The sequence below is a fragment of the Carcharodon carcharias genome, chromosome 11 (genome assembly GCF_017639515.1).
Source record: "Carcharodon carcharias isolate sCarCar2 chromosome 11, sCarCar2.pri, whole genome shotgun sequence".
NCBI classification, from domain to species: domain Eukaryota; kingdom Metazoa; phylum Chordata; class Chondrichthyes; order Lamniformes; family Lamnidae; genus Carcharodon; species Carcharodon carcharias.
Genome location: NC_054477.1, coordinates 2,333,042 through 2,347,027, shown reverse-complemented (window position 1 = coordinate 2,347,027; position 13,986 = coordinate 2,333,042).

The window sequence follows — 13,986 nt, the reverse complement described above, 5'->3', positions numbered from 1 at the left end:
GACAGCGCGCTATCCCCAGTGAGCTGATACTACATTGCGCTATCCCCAGTGAGTTGATACTACAGCGTGATACCCCCAGTGAGTTGATATTACAGTGCGCTCTCCCCAGTGAGTTGATATTACAGCGCAATATCCCCAGTGAGTCGATATTACAGTGCACTATCCCCAGTGAGTCGATATTACAGCGCAATATCCCCAGTGAGTCGATATTATAGTGCACTATCCCCAGTGAGTCGATTTTACAGCGCAATATCCCCATTGAGTCGATATTACAGCGCAATATCCCCAGTGAGTCGATATTACAGTGCGCTATCCCCAGTGAGTCGATATTACAGCGCGCTATCCCCAGTGAGTCAATATTAAAGCGCACTATCCCCAGTGAGTCGATATTACAGCACGCTATACCCAGTGAGTCGATATTACAGCATGTTATCCCCAATGAGTCTATACTGCGGTGCACTAACCCCAGTGAGTCGATATTACAACGCGCTATCCTCAGTGAGTCGATATTACAGTGTGCTATCCTCAGTGAGTCGATATTACAGTGCACTATATCCAGTGAGTCGATATTACAACACGGTATCCCCAGTGAGTCAATATGACAGCGCGCCATCCCCCGTGAGTTGATACTACAGTGCGATATCCCCAGTGAGTTGATATTACAGTGCGCTATCCCCAGTGAGTTGATACTACAGCGTGATATCCCCAGTGAGTTGATATTACAGCGCACTATCCCCAGTGAGTTGATATTACAGCACAATATCCCCAGTGAGTTGATGTTATGGCACAATATCACCAGTGAATCGATATTACAGCGCAATATCCTCTCAGTCAATATGACAGCGCGCTATCCCCAGTGAGTCGATACAACATTGTGCTATCCCCAGTGAGTCAAGATAACAGCACGCTATCCCTAGTGGGTCGATATTACATTGCGCTATCCACAGTGTGTTGATATTACAGTGCACTATACGCAGTGTGTCGATATTCCAGCGCAATATCACCAGTGAGTCGATATTACAGCGAACTGTCCCCAGTGAGTCGATATCACAGCGCAATTTCCTATGTGAATTGATATTACATTGCGCTTTCGCCAGTGGGTCGATATTATGGTGCACAATCCCCATTGTTTTGATATTACAGCACGCTATCCCCAGTGAGTCGAGATTACAGTGCACTATCCCCAGTGTGTTGATATTACAGTGCGCTATCCTCAGTGGGTCAATATTACAGTGCGCTATCCCCAGTGAGTCGATATTACATTGCGCTTTCCCCAGTGATTTGATACTACAGTGCACTATCCCCAGTGAGTCGATATTAGAGCGCAATATCCCCAGTGAGTCGATATTACAGTGCGCTATCCCCAGTGGGTCGATATTACAATGCGCTATCGCCATTGGGTCAATATTATGGTGCACTATCCCCATTGTTTCCATATTACAGCGCGATATTCCCAGTGAGTCGATATTACAGCACGCTATACCCAGTGAGTCGATGTTACAGCATGTTATCCCCAGTGAATCTATATTGTGATGCACTAACCTCAGTGAGTCGATATTACAGCGCGCTATCCTCAGTGAGTCGATATTACAGTGTGCTAGCCTCAGTGTGTCGATATTGCAGTGCATTATATCCTGTGAGTTGATATTACAGCGCGCTATACCCAGTGAGTCGATATTAAAGCACGGTATCCCCAGTGAGTCGATATGACAGCGCGCTATCCCCAGTGAGCTGATACTACATTGCGCTATCCCCAGTGAGTTGATACTACAGCGTGATACCCCCAGTGAGTTGATATTACAGTGCGCTCTCCCCAGTGAGTTGATATTACAGCGCAATATCCCCAGTGAGTCGATATTACAGTGCACTATCCCCAGTGAGTCGATATTACAGCGCAATATCCCCAGTGAGTCGATATTACAGTGCACTATCCCCAGTGAGTCGATTTTACAGCGCAATATCCCCATTGAGTCGATATTACAGCGCAATATCCCCAGTGAGTCGATATTACAGTGCGCTATCCCCAGTGAGTCGATATTACAGCGCGCTATCCCCAGTGAGTCAATATTAAAGCGCACTATGCCCAGTGAGTCGTTATTACAGTGTGCTATTCCCAGTGAGTCGATATTACAGCACGCTATCCCCAGTGAGTCGATATTACAGCACGCTATACCCAGTGAGTCGATATTACAGCATGTTATCCCCAATGAGTCTATACTGCGGTGCACTAACCCCAGTGAGTCGATATTACAACGCGCTATCCTCAGTGAGTCGATATTACAGTGTGCTATCCTCAGTGAGTCGATATTACAGTGCACTATATCCAGTGAGTCGATATTACAACACGGTATCCCCAGTGAGTCAATATGACAGCGCGCCATCCCCCGTGAGTTGATACTACAGTGCGATATCCCCAGTGAGTTGATATTACAGTGCGCTATCCCCAGTGAGTTGATACTACAGCGTGATATCACCAGTGAGTTGATATTACAGCGCACTATCCCCAGTGAGTTGATATTACAGCACAATATCCCCAGTGAGTTGATGTTATGGCACAATATCACCAGTGAATCGATATTACAGCGCAATATCCTCTCAGTCAATATGACAGCGCGCTATCCCCAGTGAGTCGATACAACATTGTGCTATCCCCAGTGAGTCAAGATAACAGCACGCTATCCCTAGTGGGTCGATATTACATTGCGCTATCCACAGTGTGTTGATATTACAGTGCACTATACGCAGTGTGTCGATATTCCAGCGCAATATCACCAGTGAGTCGATATTACAGCGCACTGTCCCCAGTGAGTCGATATCACAGCGCAATTTCCTATGTGAATTGATATTACATTGCGCTTTCGCCAGTGGGTCGATATTATGGTGCACAATCCCCATTGTTTTGATATTACAGCACGCTATCCCCAGTGAGTCGAGATTACAGTGCACTATCCCCAGTGTGTTGATATTACAGTGCGCTATCCTCAGTGGGTCAATATTACAGTGCGCTATCCCCAGTGAGTCGATATTACATTGCGCTTTCCCCAGTGATTTGATACTACAGTGCACTATCCCCAGTGAGTCGATATTAGAGCGCAATATCCCCAGTGAGTTGAGATGAAAGCGCAATATCCTCAGTGAGTTGATATTACAGCGTGATAGCCCCAGTGAGTCGATATTACAGCACAATATCCCGTCAGTCAATGTGACAGCGCGCTATCCCCAGTGTGTCGATATTACAGTGCGCTAACCCAAGTGAGTCGATATTACATTGCGCTATCCAAAGTGGATCGATATTACAGTGCACTATGCCCAGTGTGTCGATATTACAGCGCAATATCCCCAGTGAGTCGATATTACAGTGCACTATCCCCAGTGAGTCGATGTTACAGTGTGATATCCTCAGTGAGTCAATAATACAGCGCAATATCCCCAGTGAGTCGATATTGCAGAGCGCTATCGCCATTGGGTCAATATTATGGTGCACTATCCCCATTGTTTCCATATACAGCGCGATATTCCCAATGAGTCAATAATACAGCGTGCTTCCCCACTGGAGTTGATATTACAGTGCACTATCCCCAGTGAGTCGATATTACAGCGCGCTATCCCCAGTGAGTCGATATTACAGTGCACTATCCCCAGTGAGTCGATATTACAGTGAGCTATCCCCAGTGAGTCGATATTACAGTGCACTATCCCCAGTGAGTCGATATTACAGTGCGCTATCCCCAGTGAGTCGATATTACAGTGCACTATCCCCAGTGAGTCGATATTACAGTGCGATATCCCCTGTGAGTCGATATTACAGCACCCTATCCCCATTGAGTCGATATTACAGCATGTTATCCCCAGTGAATCTATATTGCGGTGCACTAACCTCAGTGAGTCGATATTACAGCGCGCTATACTCAGTGAGTCGATATTACAGTGTGCTAGCCTCAGTGTGTCGATATTACAGTGCACTATATCCAGTGAGTCGATATTACAGCGCGCTATACCCAGTGAGTCGATATGACAGCACGGTATCCCCAGTGAGTCGATATTACAGCGCGCTATCCCCAGTGAGTTGATACTACATTGCACTATCCCCAGTGAGTTGATACTAGAGCGTGATACCCCCAGTGAGTTGATATTACAGTGCGCTCTCTCCAGTGAGTTGATACTACAGTGTGATATCCCCAGTGAGTTGATATTACAGTGCAATATCCCCAGTGAGTCGATATTACAGTGCACTATCCCCAGAGTGTCAATATTACAGCGCGCTATCCTCAGTGGGTCAATATTACAGTGCGCTATCTCCAGTGAGTCGATATTACATCGCGCCTTCCCCAGTGAGTCGATATTACAGCGCAATATCCCCAGTGAGTCAATAATACAGTGCAATATCCCCAGTGAGTCGATATTACAGCGCGCTATCCCCAGTGGGTCGATATTACAAGGCGCTATCGCCATTGGGTCAATATTATGGTGCACTATCCCCATTGTTTCCATATTACAGCGTGATATTCCCAATGAGTCAATAACACAGCGCGCTATTCCCAGTGAGTCAATATTAAAGCGCTCTATGCCCAGTGAGTCGATATTACAGTGTGATATTCCCAATGAGTCGATATTACAGCGCGCTATCCCCAGTGAGTCAATATTACACCGCGCTATACCCAGTGAGTCGATATTACAGCATGCTATACCCAGTGAGTCGATATTACAGCATGCTATCCCCAGTGAGTCTATATTGCGGTGCACTAACCCCAGTGAGTCGATATTACAATGTGCTATACTCAGTGAGTTGGTATTACAGTGTGCTATCATCAGTGAGTCGATATTACAGTGCACTATATCCAGTGAGTTGATATTACAGCGCGCTATACCCAGTGAGCCGATATTACAACACGGTATCCCCAGTGAGTTAATATGGCAGTGCGCTATCCCCAGTGAGTTGATACTACATTGCGCTTTCCCCAGTGAGTTGATACTACAGCACGATATCCCCAGTGAGTCAATAATACAGCGGACTATCCCCAATGAGTCGATATTAGAGCGCAATATCCCCAGTGAGTTGATACTACAGTGCGATATCCCCAGTGAGTCGATATTGCAGTATGCTATCCCTAGTGAGTCGACATTACAGTGCACTAACCCCAGTGAGTTGATATTACAGTGCACTATCCCCAGTGAGTCAATATTACAGTGCGCTATCCCCAGTGAGTTGATATTACAGCGCGCTATACCCAGCGAGTTGATACTACAGCGCGCTATACCCAGTCAGTCGATATTACAGTGCGCTATCCCCAGTGAGTCGATATTACAGCGCAATATCCCCAGTGAGTTGATATTACAGCGCGCTTTACCCAGTGAGTCGATATTACAGCACGCTATCCCCAGTGAGTCTATATAGCAGCGCACTATCCCCACTGAGTTGATATTACAGCGCGCTATCCTCAGTGAGTCGATATTACAGTGCGCTATCCCCAGTTAGTCGATATTACAGTGCGCTATACCCAGTGAGTTGATATTACAGCGCGCTATCACCAGTGAGTCGATATTAAAGCGCACTATGCCCAGTGAGTCGATATTACAGTGTGATATTCCCAGTCATTCGATATTACAGCGCGCTATCCCCAGTGAGTCAATATTACACCGCGCTATACCCAGTGAGTTGATATTACAGCGCGCTATACCCAGTGAGTCGATATTACAACACGGTATCCCCAGTGAGTCAATATGGCAGTGCGCTATCCCCAGTGAGTTGATACTACATTGCGCTATCCCCAGTGAGTTGATACTACAGCGCGATATCCCCAGTGAGTTGATATTACAGCGCACTATCCCCAGTGAGTTGATATTACAGCGCAATATCCCCAGTGAGTCGATATTATGGCACAATATCACCAGTGAGTTGATATTACAGTGCAATATCCTGTCAGTCAATATGATAGTGCGCTATCCCCAGTGAGTCGATATAACATCGTGCTATCCCCAGTGAGTCAATATAACAGCACACTATCCCCAGTGGGTCGATATTACATTGCGCTATCCACAGTGGGTCGATATTACAGTGCACTATCCCCAGTGTGTCGATATTACAGCGCAATATCACCAGTGAGTCGATATTACAATGCACTATCCCCAGTGAGTCGATATTACAGCGCGATATCCTCAGTGAGTCAATAATACAGCGCGCTGTCCCCAGTGAGTCGATATTACACCGCAATTTCCTATGTGAATTGATATTACATTGCGCTTTCGCCAGTGGGTCGATATTATGGTGCACTATCCCCATTGTTTTGATATTACAGCACGTTATCCCCAGTGAGTCGATATTAGAGTGCACTATCCCCAGTGTGTCGATATTACAGTGTGCTATCCTGAGTGGGTCAATATTACAGTGCGCTATCCCCAGTGAGTCGATATTACATTGCGCTTTCCCCAGTGATTTGATACTACAGTGCACTATCCCCAGTGAGTCGATATTACATCGCGCTTTCCCCAGTGAGTTGATACTACAGCGTACTATCCCCAGTGAGTAGATATTAAAGCGTAATATCCCCAGTGAGTTGATATTACAGCGTGATACCCCCAGTGAGTCGATATTACAGCGCAACATCCTCAGTGATTCGATATTACAGCGTGATAGCCCCAGTGAGTCGATATTACAGCACAATATCCCGTCAGTCAATGTGACAGCGCGCTATCCCCAGTGTGTCGATATTACAGCGCGCTAACCCAAGTGAGTTGATATTACATTGCGCTATCCACAGTGGATCGATATTACAGTGCACTATGCCCAGTGTGTCGATATTACAGCGCAATATCCCCAGTGAGTCGATATTACAGTGCACTATCCCCAGTGAGTCGATGTTACAGCGTGATATCCTCAGTGAGTCAATAATACAGCGCAATATCCCCAGTGAGTCGATATTGCAGAGCGCTATCGCCATTGGGTCAATATTATGGTGCACTATCCCCATTGTTTCCATATTACAGCGCGATATTCCCAATGAGTCAATAATACAGCGTGCTATCCCCACTGAGTTGATATTACAGTGCACTATCCCCAGTGAGTCGATATTACAGTGCGCTATCCCCAGTGAGTCGATATTACAGTGCACTATCCCCAGTGAGTCGATATTACAGTGCGCTATCCCCAGTGAGTCGATATTACAGTGCACTATCCCCAGTGAGTCGATATTACAGTGCGCTATCCCCAGTGAGTCGATATTACAGTGCACTATCCCCAGTGAGTCGATATTACAGTGCGATATCCCCTGTGAGTCGATATTACAGCACCCTATACCCAGTGAGTCGATATTACAGCATGTTATCCCCAGTGAATCTATATTGCGGTGCACTAACCTCAGTGTGTCGCTATTACAGCGCACTATCCTCAGTGAGTCGATATTACAGTGTGCTAGCCTCACTTTGTCGATATTACAGTGCACTATATCCAGTGAGTCTATATTACAGCGCGCTATACCCAGTGAGTCGATATGACAGCACGGTATCCCCAGTGAGTCGATATTACAGCGCGCTATGCCCAGTGAGTTGATACTACATTGCACTATCCCCAGTGAGTTGATACTACAGCGTGATACCCCCAGTGAGTTGATATTACAGTGCGCTCTCTCCAGTGAGTTGATACTACAGTGTGATATCCCCAGTGAGTTGATATTACAGTGCAATATCCCCAGTGAGTCGATATTACAGTGCACTATCCCCAGTGAGTCGATATTACAGCGCAATATCCCCAGTGTGTCGATATTACAGCGCAATATCCCCAGTGAGTCGATATTACAGTGCACTATCCCCAGTGAGTCGATATTACAGCGCAATATCCCCAGTGAGTCAATAATACAGTGCAATATCCCCAGTGAGTCGATATTACAGCGCGCTATCCCCAGTGGGTCGATATTACAAGGCGCTATCGCCATTGGGTCAATATTATGGTGCACTATCCCCATTGTTTCCATATTACAGCGTGATATTCCCAATGAGTCAATAACACAGCGCGCTATTCCCAGTGAGTCAATATTAAAGCGCTCTATGCCCAGTGAGTCGATATTACAGTGTGATATTCCCAATGAGTCGATATTACAGCGCGCTATCCCCAGTGAGTCAATATTACACCGCGCTATACCCAGTGAGTCGATATTACAGCATGCTATACCCAGTGAGTCGATATTACAGCATGCTATCCCCAGTGAGTCTATATTGCGGTGCACTAACCCCAGTGAGTCGATATTACAATGTGCTATACTCAGTGAGTTGGTATTACAGTGTGCTATCATCAGTGAGTCGATATTACAGTGCACTATATCCAGTGAGTTGATATTACAGCGCGCTATACCCAGTGAGCCGATATTACAACACGGTATCCCCAGTGAGTTAATATGGCAGTGCGCTATCCCCAGTGAGTTGACTATCCCCAGTGAGTCAATATTACAGTGCGCTATCCCCAGTGAGTTGATATTACAGCGCGCTATACCCAGCGAGTTGATACTACAGCGCGCTATACCCAGTCAGTCGATATTACAGTGCGCTATCCCCAGTGAGTCGATATTACAGCGCAATATCCCCAGTGAGTTGATATTACAGCGCGCTTTACCCAGTGAGTCGATATTACAGCACGCTATCCCCAGTGAGTCTATATAGCAGCGCACTATCCCCACTGAGTTGATATTACAGCGCGCTATCCTCAGTGAGTCGATATTACAGTGCGCTATCCCCAGTTAGTCGATATTACAGTGCGCTATACCCAGTGAGTTGATATTACAGCGCGCTATCACCAGTGAGTCGATATTAAAGCGCACTATGCCCAGTGAGTCGATATTACAGTGTGATATTCCCAGTCATTCGATATTACAGCGCGCTATCCCCAGTGAGTCAATATTACACCGCGCTATACCCAGTGAGTTGATATTACAGCGCGCTATACCCAGTGAGTCGATATTACAACACGGTATCCCCAGTGAGTCAATATGGCAGTGCGCTATCCCCAGTGAGTTGATACTACATTGCGCTATCCCCAGTGAGTTGATACTACAGCGCGATATCCCCAGTGAGTTGATATTACAGCGCACTATCCCCAGTGAGTTGATATTACAGCGCAATATCCCCAGTGAGTCGATATTATGGCACAATATCACTAGTGAGTCGATATTACAGCGCAATATCCTGTCAGTCAATATGACAGCGCGCTATCCCCAGTGAGTCGATATAACATCGTGCTATCCCCAGTGAGTCAATATAACAGCACGCTATCCCCAGTGGGTCGATATTACATTGCGCTATCCAAAGTGGGTCGATATTACAGTGCACTATCCCCAGTGTGTCGATATTACAGCGCAATATCACCAGTGAGTCGATATTACAATGCACAATCCCCAGTGAGTCGATATTACAGCGCGATATCCTCAGTGAGTTAATAATACAGCGCGCTGTCCCCAGTGAGTCAATATTACACCGCAATTTCCTATGTGAATCGATATTACATTGCGCTTTCGCCAGTGGGCCGATATTATGGTGCACTATCCCCATTGTTTCGATATTACAGCACGCTATCCCCAGTGAGTCGATATTACAGTGCACTATCCCCAGTGTGTCGATATTACAGTGCGCTATCCTCAGTGGGTCAATATTACAGTGCGCTATCCCCATTGAGTCGATATTACATCGCGCTTTCCACAGTGAGTTGATACTACAGCGCACTATCCCCAGTGAGTCGATATTACAGCACGATATCCCCAGTGAGTCAATAATACAGCGGACTATCCCCAATGAGTCGATATTAGAGCGCAATATCCCCAGTGAGTTGATACTACAGTGCGATATCCCCAGTGAGTCGATATTACAGTGTGCTATCCCTAGTGAGTCGACATTACAGTGCACTAACCCCAGTGAGTTGATATTACAGTGCACTATCCCCAGTGAGTCAATATTACAGTGCGCTATCCCCAGTGAGTTGATATTACAGCGCGCTATACCCATGAGTCGATATTACAATGTGCTATCCCCAGTGAGTTGATATTACAGTGCGCTCTCCCCAGTGGTTTGATATTACAGCGCAATATCCCCAGTGTGTCGATATTACAGCGCAATATCCCCAGTGAGTCGATATTACAGTGCACTATCCCCAGTGAGTCGATGTTATAGCGTGATATCCTCAGTGATTCAATAATACAGCGCAATATCCCCAGTGAGTCGATATTACAGAGCGCTATCCCCAGTGGGTCGATATTACAGAGCGCTATCGCCATTGGGTCAATATTATGGTGCACTATCCCCATTGTTTCCATATTACAGCGCGATATTCCCAATGAGTCAATAATACAGCGTGCTATCCCCACTGAGTTGATATTACAGTGCACTATCCCCAGTGAGTCGATATTACAGTGCGCTATCCCCAGTGAGTCGATATTACAGTGCACTATCCCCAGTGAGTCGATATTACAGTGCGCTATCCCCAGTGAGTCGATATTACAGTGCACTATCCCCAGTGAGTCGATATTACAGTGCGATATCCCCTGTGAGTCGATATTACAGCACCCTATACCCAGTGAGTCGATATTACAGCATGTTATCCCCAGTGAATCTATATTGCGGTGCACTAACCTCAGTGTGTCGCTATTACAGCGCACTATCCTCAGTGAGTCGATATTACAGTGTGCTAGCCTCACTTTGTCGATATTACAGTGCACTATATCCAGTGAGTCTATATTACAGCGCGCTATACCCAGTGAGTCGATATGACAGCACGGTATCCCCAGTGAGTCGATATTACAGCGCGCTATGCCCAGTGAGTTGATACTACATTGCACTATCCCCAGTGAGTTGATATTACAGTGCAATATCCCCAGTGAGTCGATATTACAGTGCACTATCCCCAGTGAGTCGATATTACAGCGCAATATCCCCAGTGTGTCGATATTACAGTGCAATATCCCCAGTGAGTCGATATTACAGTGCACTATCCCCAGTGAGTCGATATTACAGCGCAATATCCCCAGTGAGTCAATAATACAGTGCAATATCCCCAGTGAGTCGATATTACAGCGCGCTATCCCCAGTGGGTCGATATTACAAGGTGCTATCGCCATTGGGTCAATATTATGGTGCACTATCCCCATTGTTTCCATATTACAGCGTGATATTCCCAATGAGTCAATAACACAGCGCGCTATTCCCAGTGAGTCGATATTAAAGCGCTCTATGCCCAGTGAGTCGATATTACAGTGTGATATTCCCAATGAGTCGATATTACAGCGCGCTATCCCCAGTGAGTCAATATTACACCGCGCTATACCCAGTGAGTCGATATTACAGCATGCTATACCCAGTGAGTCGATATTACAGCATGCTATCCCCAGTGAGTCTATATTGCGGTGCACTAACCCCAGTGAGTCGATATTACAATGTGCTATACTCAGTGAGTTGGTATTACAGTGTGCTATCATCAGTGAGTCGATATTACAGTGCACTATATCCAGTGAGTTGATATTACAGCGCGCTATACCCAGTGAGTCGATATTACAACACGGTATCCCCAGTGAGTCAATATGGCAGTGCGCTATCCCCAGTGAGTTGATACTACATTGCGCTTTCCCCAGTGAGTTGATACTACAGCACGATATCCCCAGTGAGTCAATAATACAGCGGACTATCCCCAATGAGTCGATATTAGAGCGCAATATCCCCAGTGAGTTGATACTACAGTGCGATATCCCCAGTGAGTCGATATTGCAGTGTGCTATCCCTAGTGAGTCGACATTACAGTGCACTAACCCCAGTGAGTTGATATTACAGTGCACTATCCCCAGTGAGTCAATATTACAGTGCGCTATCCCCAGTGAGTTGATATTACAGCGCGCTATACCCAGCGAGTTGATACTACAGCGCGCTATACCCAGTCAGTCGATATTACAGTGCGCTATCCCCAGTGAGTCGATATTACAGCGCAATATCCCCAGTGAGTTGATATTACAGCGCGCTTTACCCAGTGAGTCGATATTACAGCACGCTATCCCCAGTGAGTCTATATAGCAGCGCACTATCCCCACTGAGTTGATATTACAGCGCGCTATCCTCAGTGAGTCGATATTACAGTGCGCTATCCCCAGTTAGTCGATATTACAGTGCGCTATACCCAGTGAGTTGATATTACAGCGCGCTATCACCAGTGAGTCGATATTAAAGCGCACTATGCCCAGTGAGTCGATATTACAGTGTGATATTCCCAGTCATTCGATATTACAGCGCGCTATCCCCAGTGAGTCAATATTACACCGCGCTATACCCAGTGAGTCGATATTACAGCATGCTATACCCAGTGAGTCGATATTACAGCATGCTATCTCCAGTGAGTCTATATTGCGGTGCACTAACCCCAGTGAGTCGATATTACAATGTGCTATCCTCAGTGAGTTGGTATTACAGTGTGCTATCCTCAGTGAGTCGATATTACAGTGCACTATATCCATTGAGTTGATATTACAGCGCGCTATACCCAGTGAGTCGATATTACAACACGGTATCCCCAGTGAGTCAATATGGCAGTGCGCTATCCCCAGTGAGTTGATACTACATTGCGCTATCCCCAGTGAGTTGATACTACAGCGCGATATCCCCAGTGAGTTGATATTACAGCGCACTATCCCCAGTGAGTTGATTTTACAGCGCAATATCCCCAGTGAGTCGATATTATGGCACAATATCACTAGTGAGTCAATATTACAGCGCAATATCCTGTCAGTCAATATGACAGCGCGCTATCCCCAGTGAGTCGATATAACATCGTGCTATCCCCAGTGAGTCAATATAACAGCACGCTATCCCCAGTGGGTCGATATTACATTGCGCTATCCAAAGTGGGTCGATATTACAGTGCACTATCCCCAGTGTGTCGATATTACAGTGCAATATCACCAGTGAGTCGATATTACAATGCACAATCCCCAGTGAGTCGATATTACAGCGCGATATCCTCAGTGAGTCAATAATACAGCGCGCTGTCCCCAGTGAGTCAATATTACACCGCAATTTCCTATGTGAATCGATATTACATTGCGCTTTCGCCAGTGGGCCGATATTATGGTGCACTATCCCCATTGTTTCGATATTACAGCACGCTATCCCCAGTGAGTCGATATTACAGTGCACTATCCCCAGTGTGTCGATATTACAGTGCGCTATCCTCAGTGGGTCAATATTACAGTGCGCTATCCCCATTGAGTCGATATTACATCGCGCTTTCCACAGTGAGTTGATACTACAGCGCACTATCCCCAGTGAGTCGATATTACAGCACGATATCCCCAGTGAGTCAATAATACAGCGGACTATCCCCAATGAGTCGATATTAGAGCGCAATATCCCCAGTGAGTTGATACTACAGTGCGATATCCCCAGTGAGTCGATATTACAGTGTGCTATCCCTAGTGAGTCGACATTACAGTGCACTAACCCCAGTGAGTTGATATTACAGTGCACTATCCCCAGTGAGTCAATATTACAGTGCGCTATCCCCAGTGAGTTGATATTACAGCGCGCTATACCCATGAGTCGATATTACAATGTGCTATCCCCAGTGAGTTGATATTACAGTGCGCTCTCCCCAGTGGGTTGATATTACAGTGCAGTATCCCCAGTGTGTCGATATTACAGTCCGCTATCCCCAGCGAGTTGATACTACAGCGCGCTATACCCAGTCAGTCGATATTACAGTGCGCTATCCCCAGTGAGTCGATATTACAGCGCAATATCCCCAGTGAGTTGATATTACAGCACGCTTTACCCAGTGAGTCGATATTACAGCACGCTATCCCCAGTGAGTCTATATAGCAGCGCACTATCCCCACTGAGTTGATATTACAGCGCGCTATCCTCAGTGAGTCGATATTACAGCGCGCTATCCCCAGTGAGTCGATATTACAGCACACTATCCCCAGTGAGTCGATATTACTGTGCGATATCCCCAGAGAGTCGATATTACAG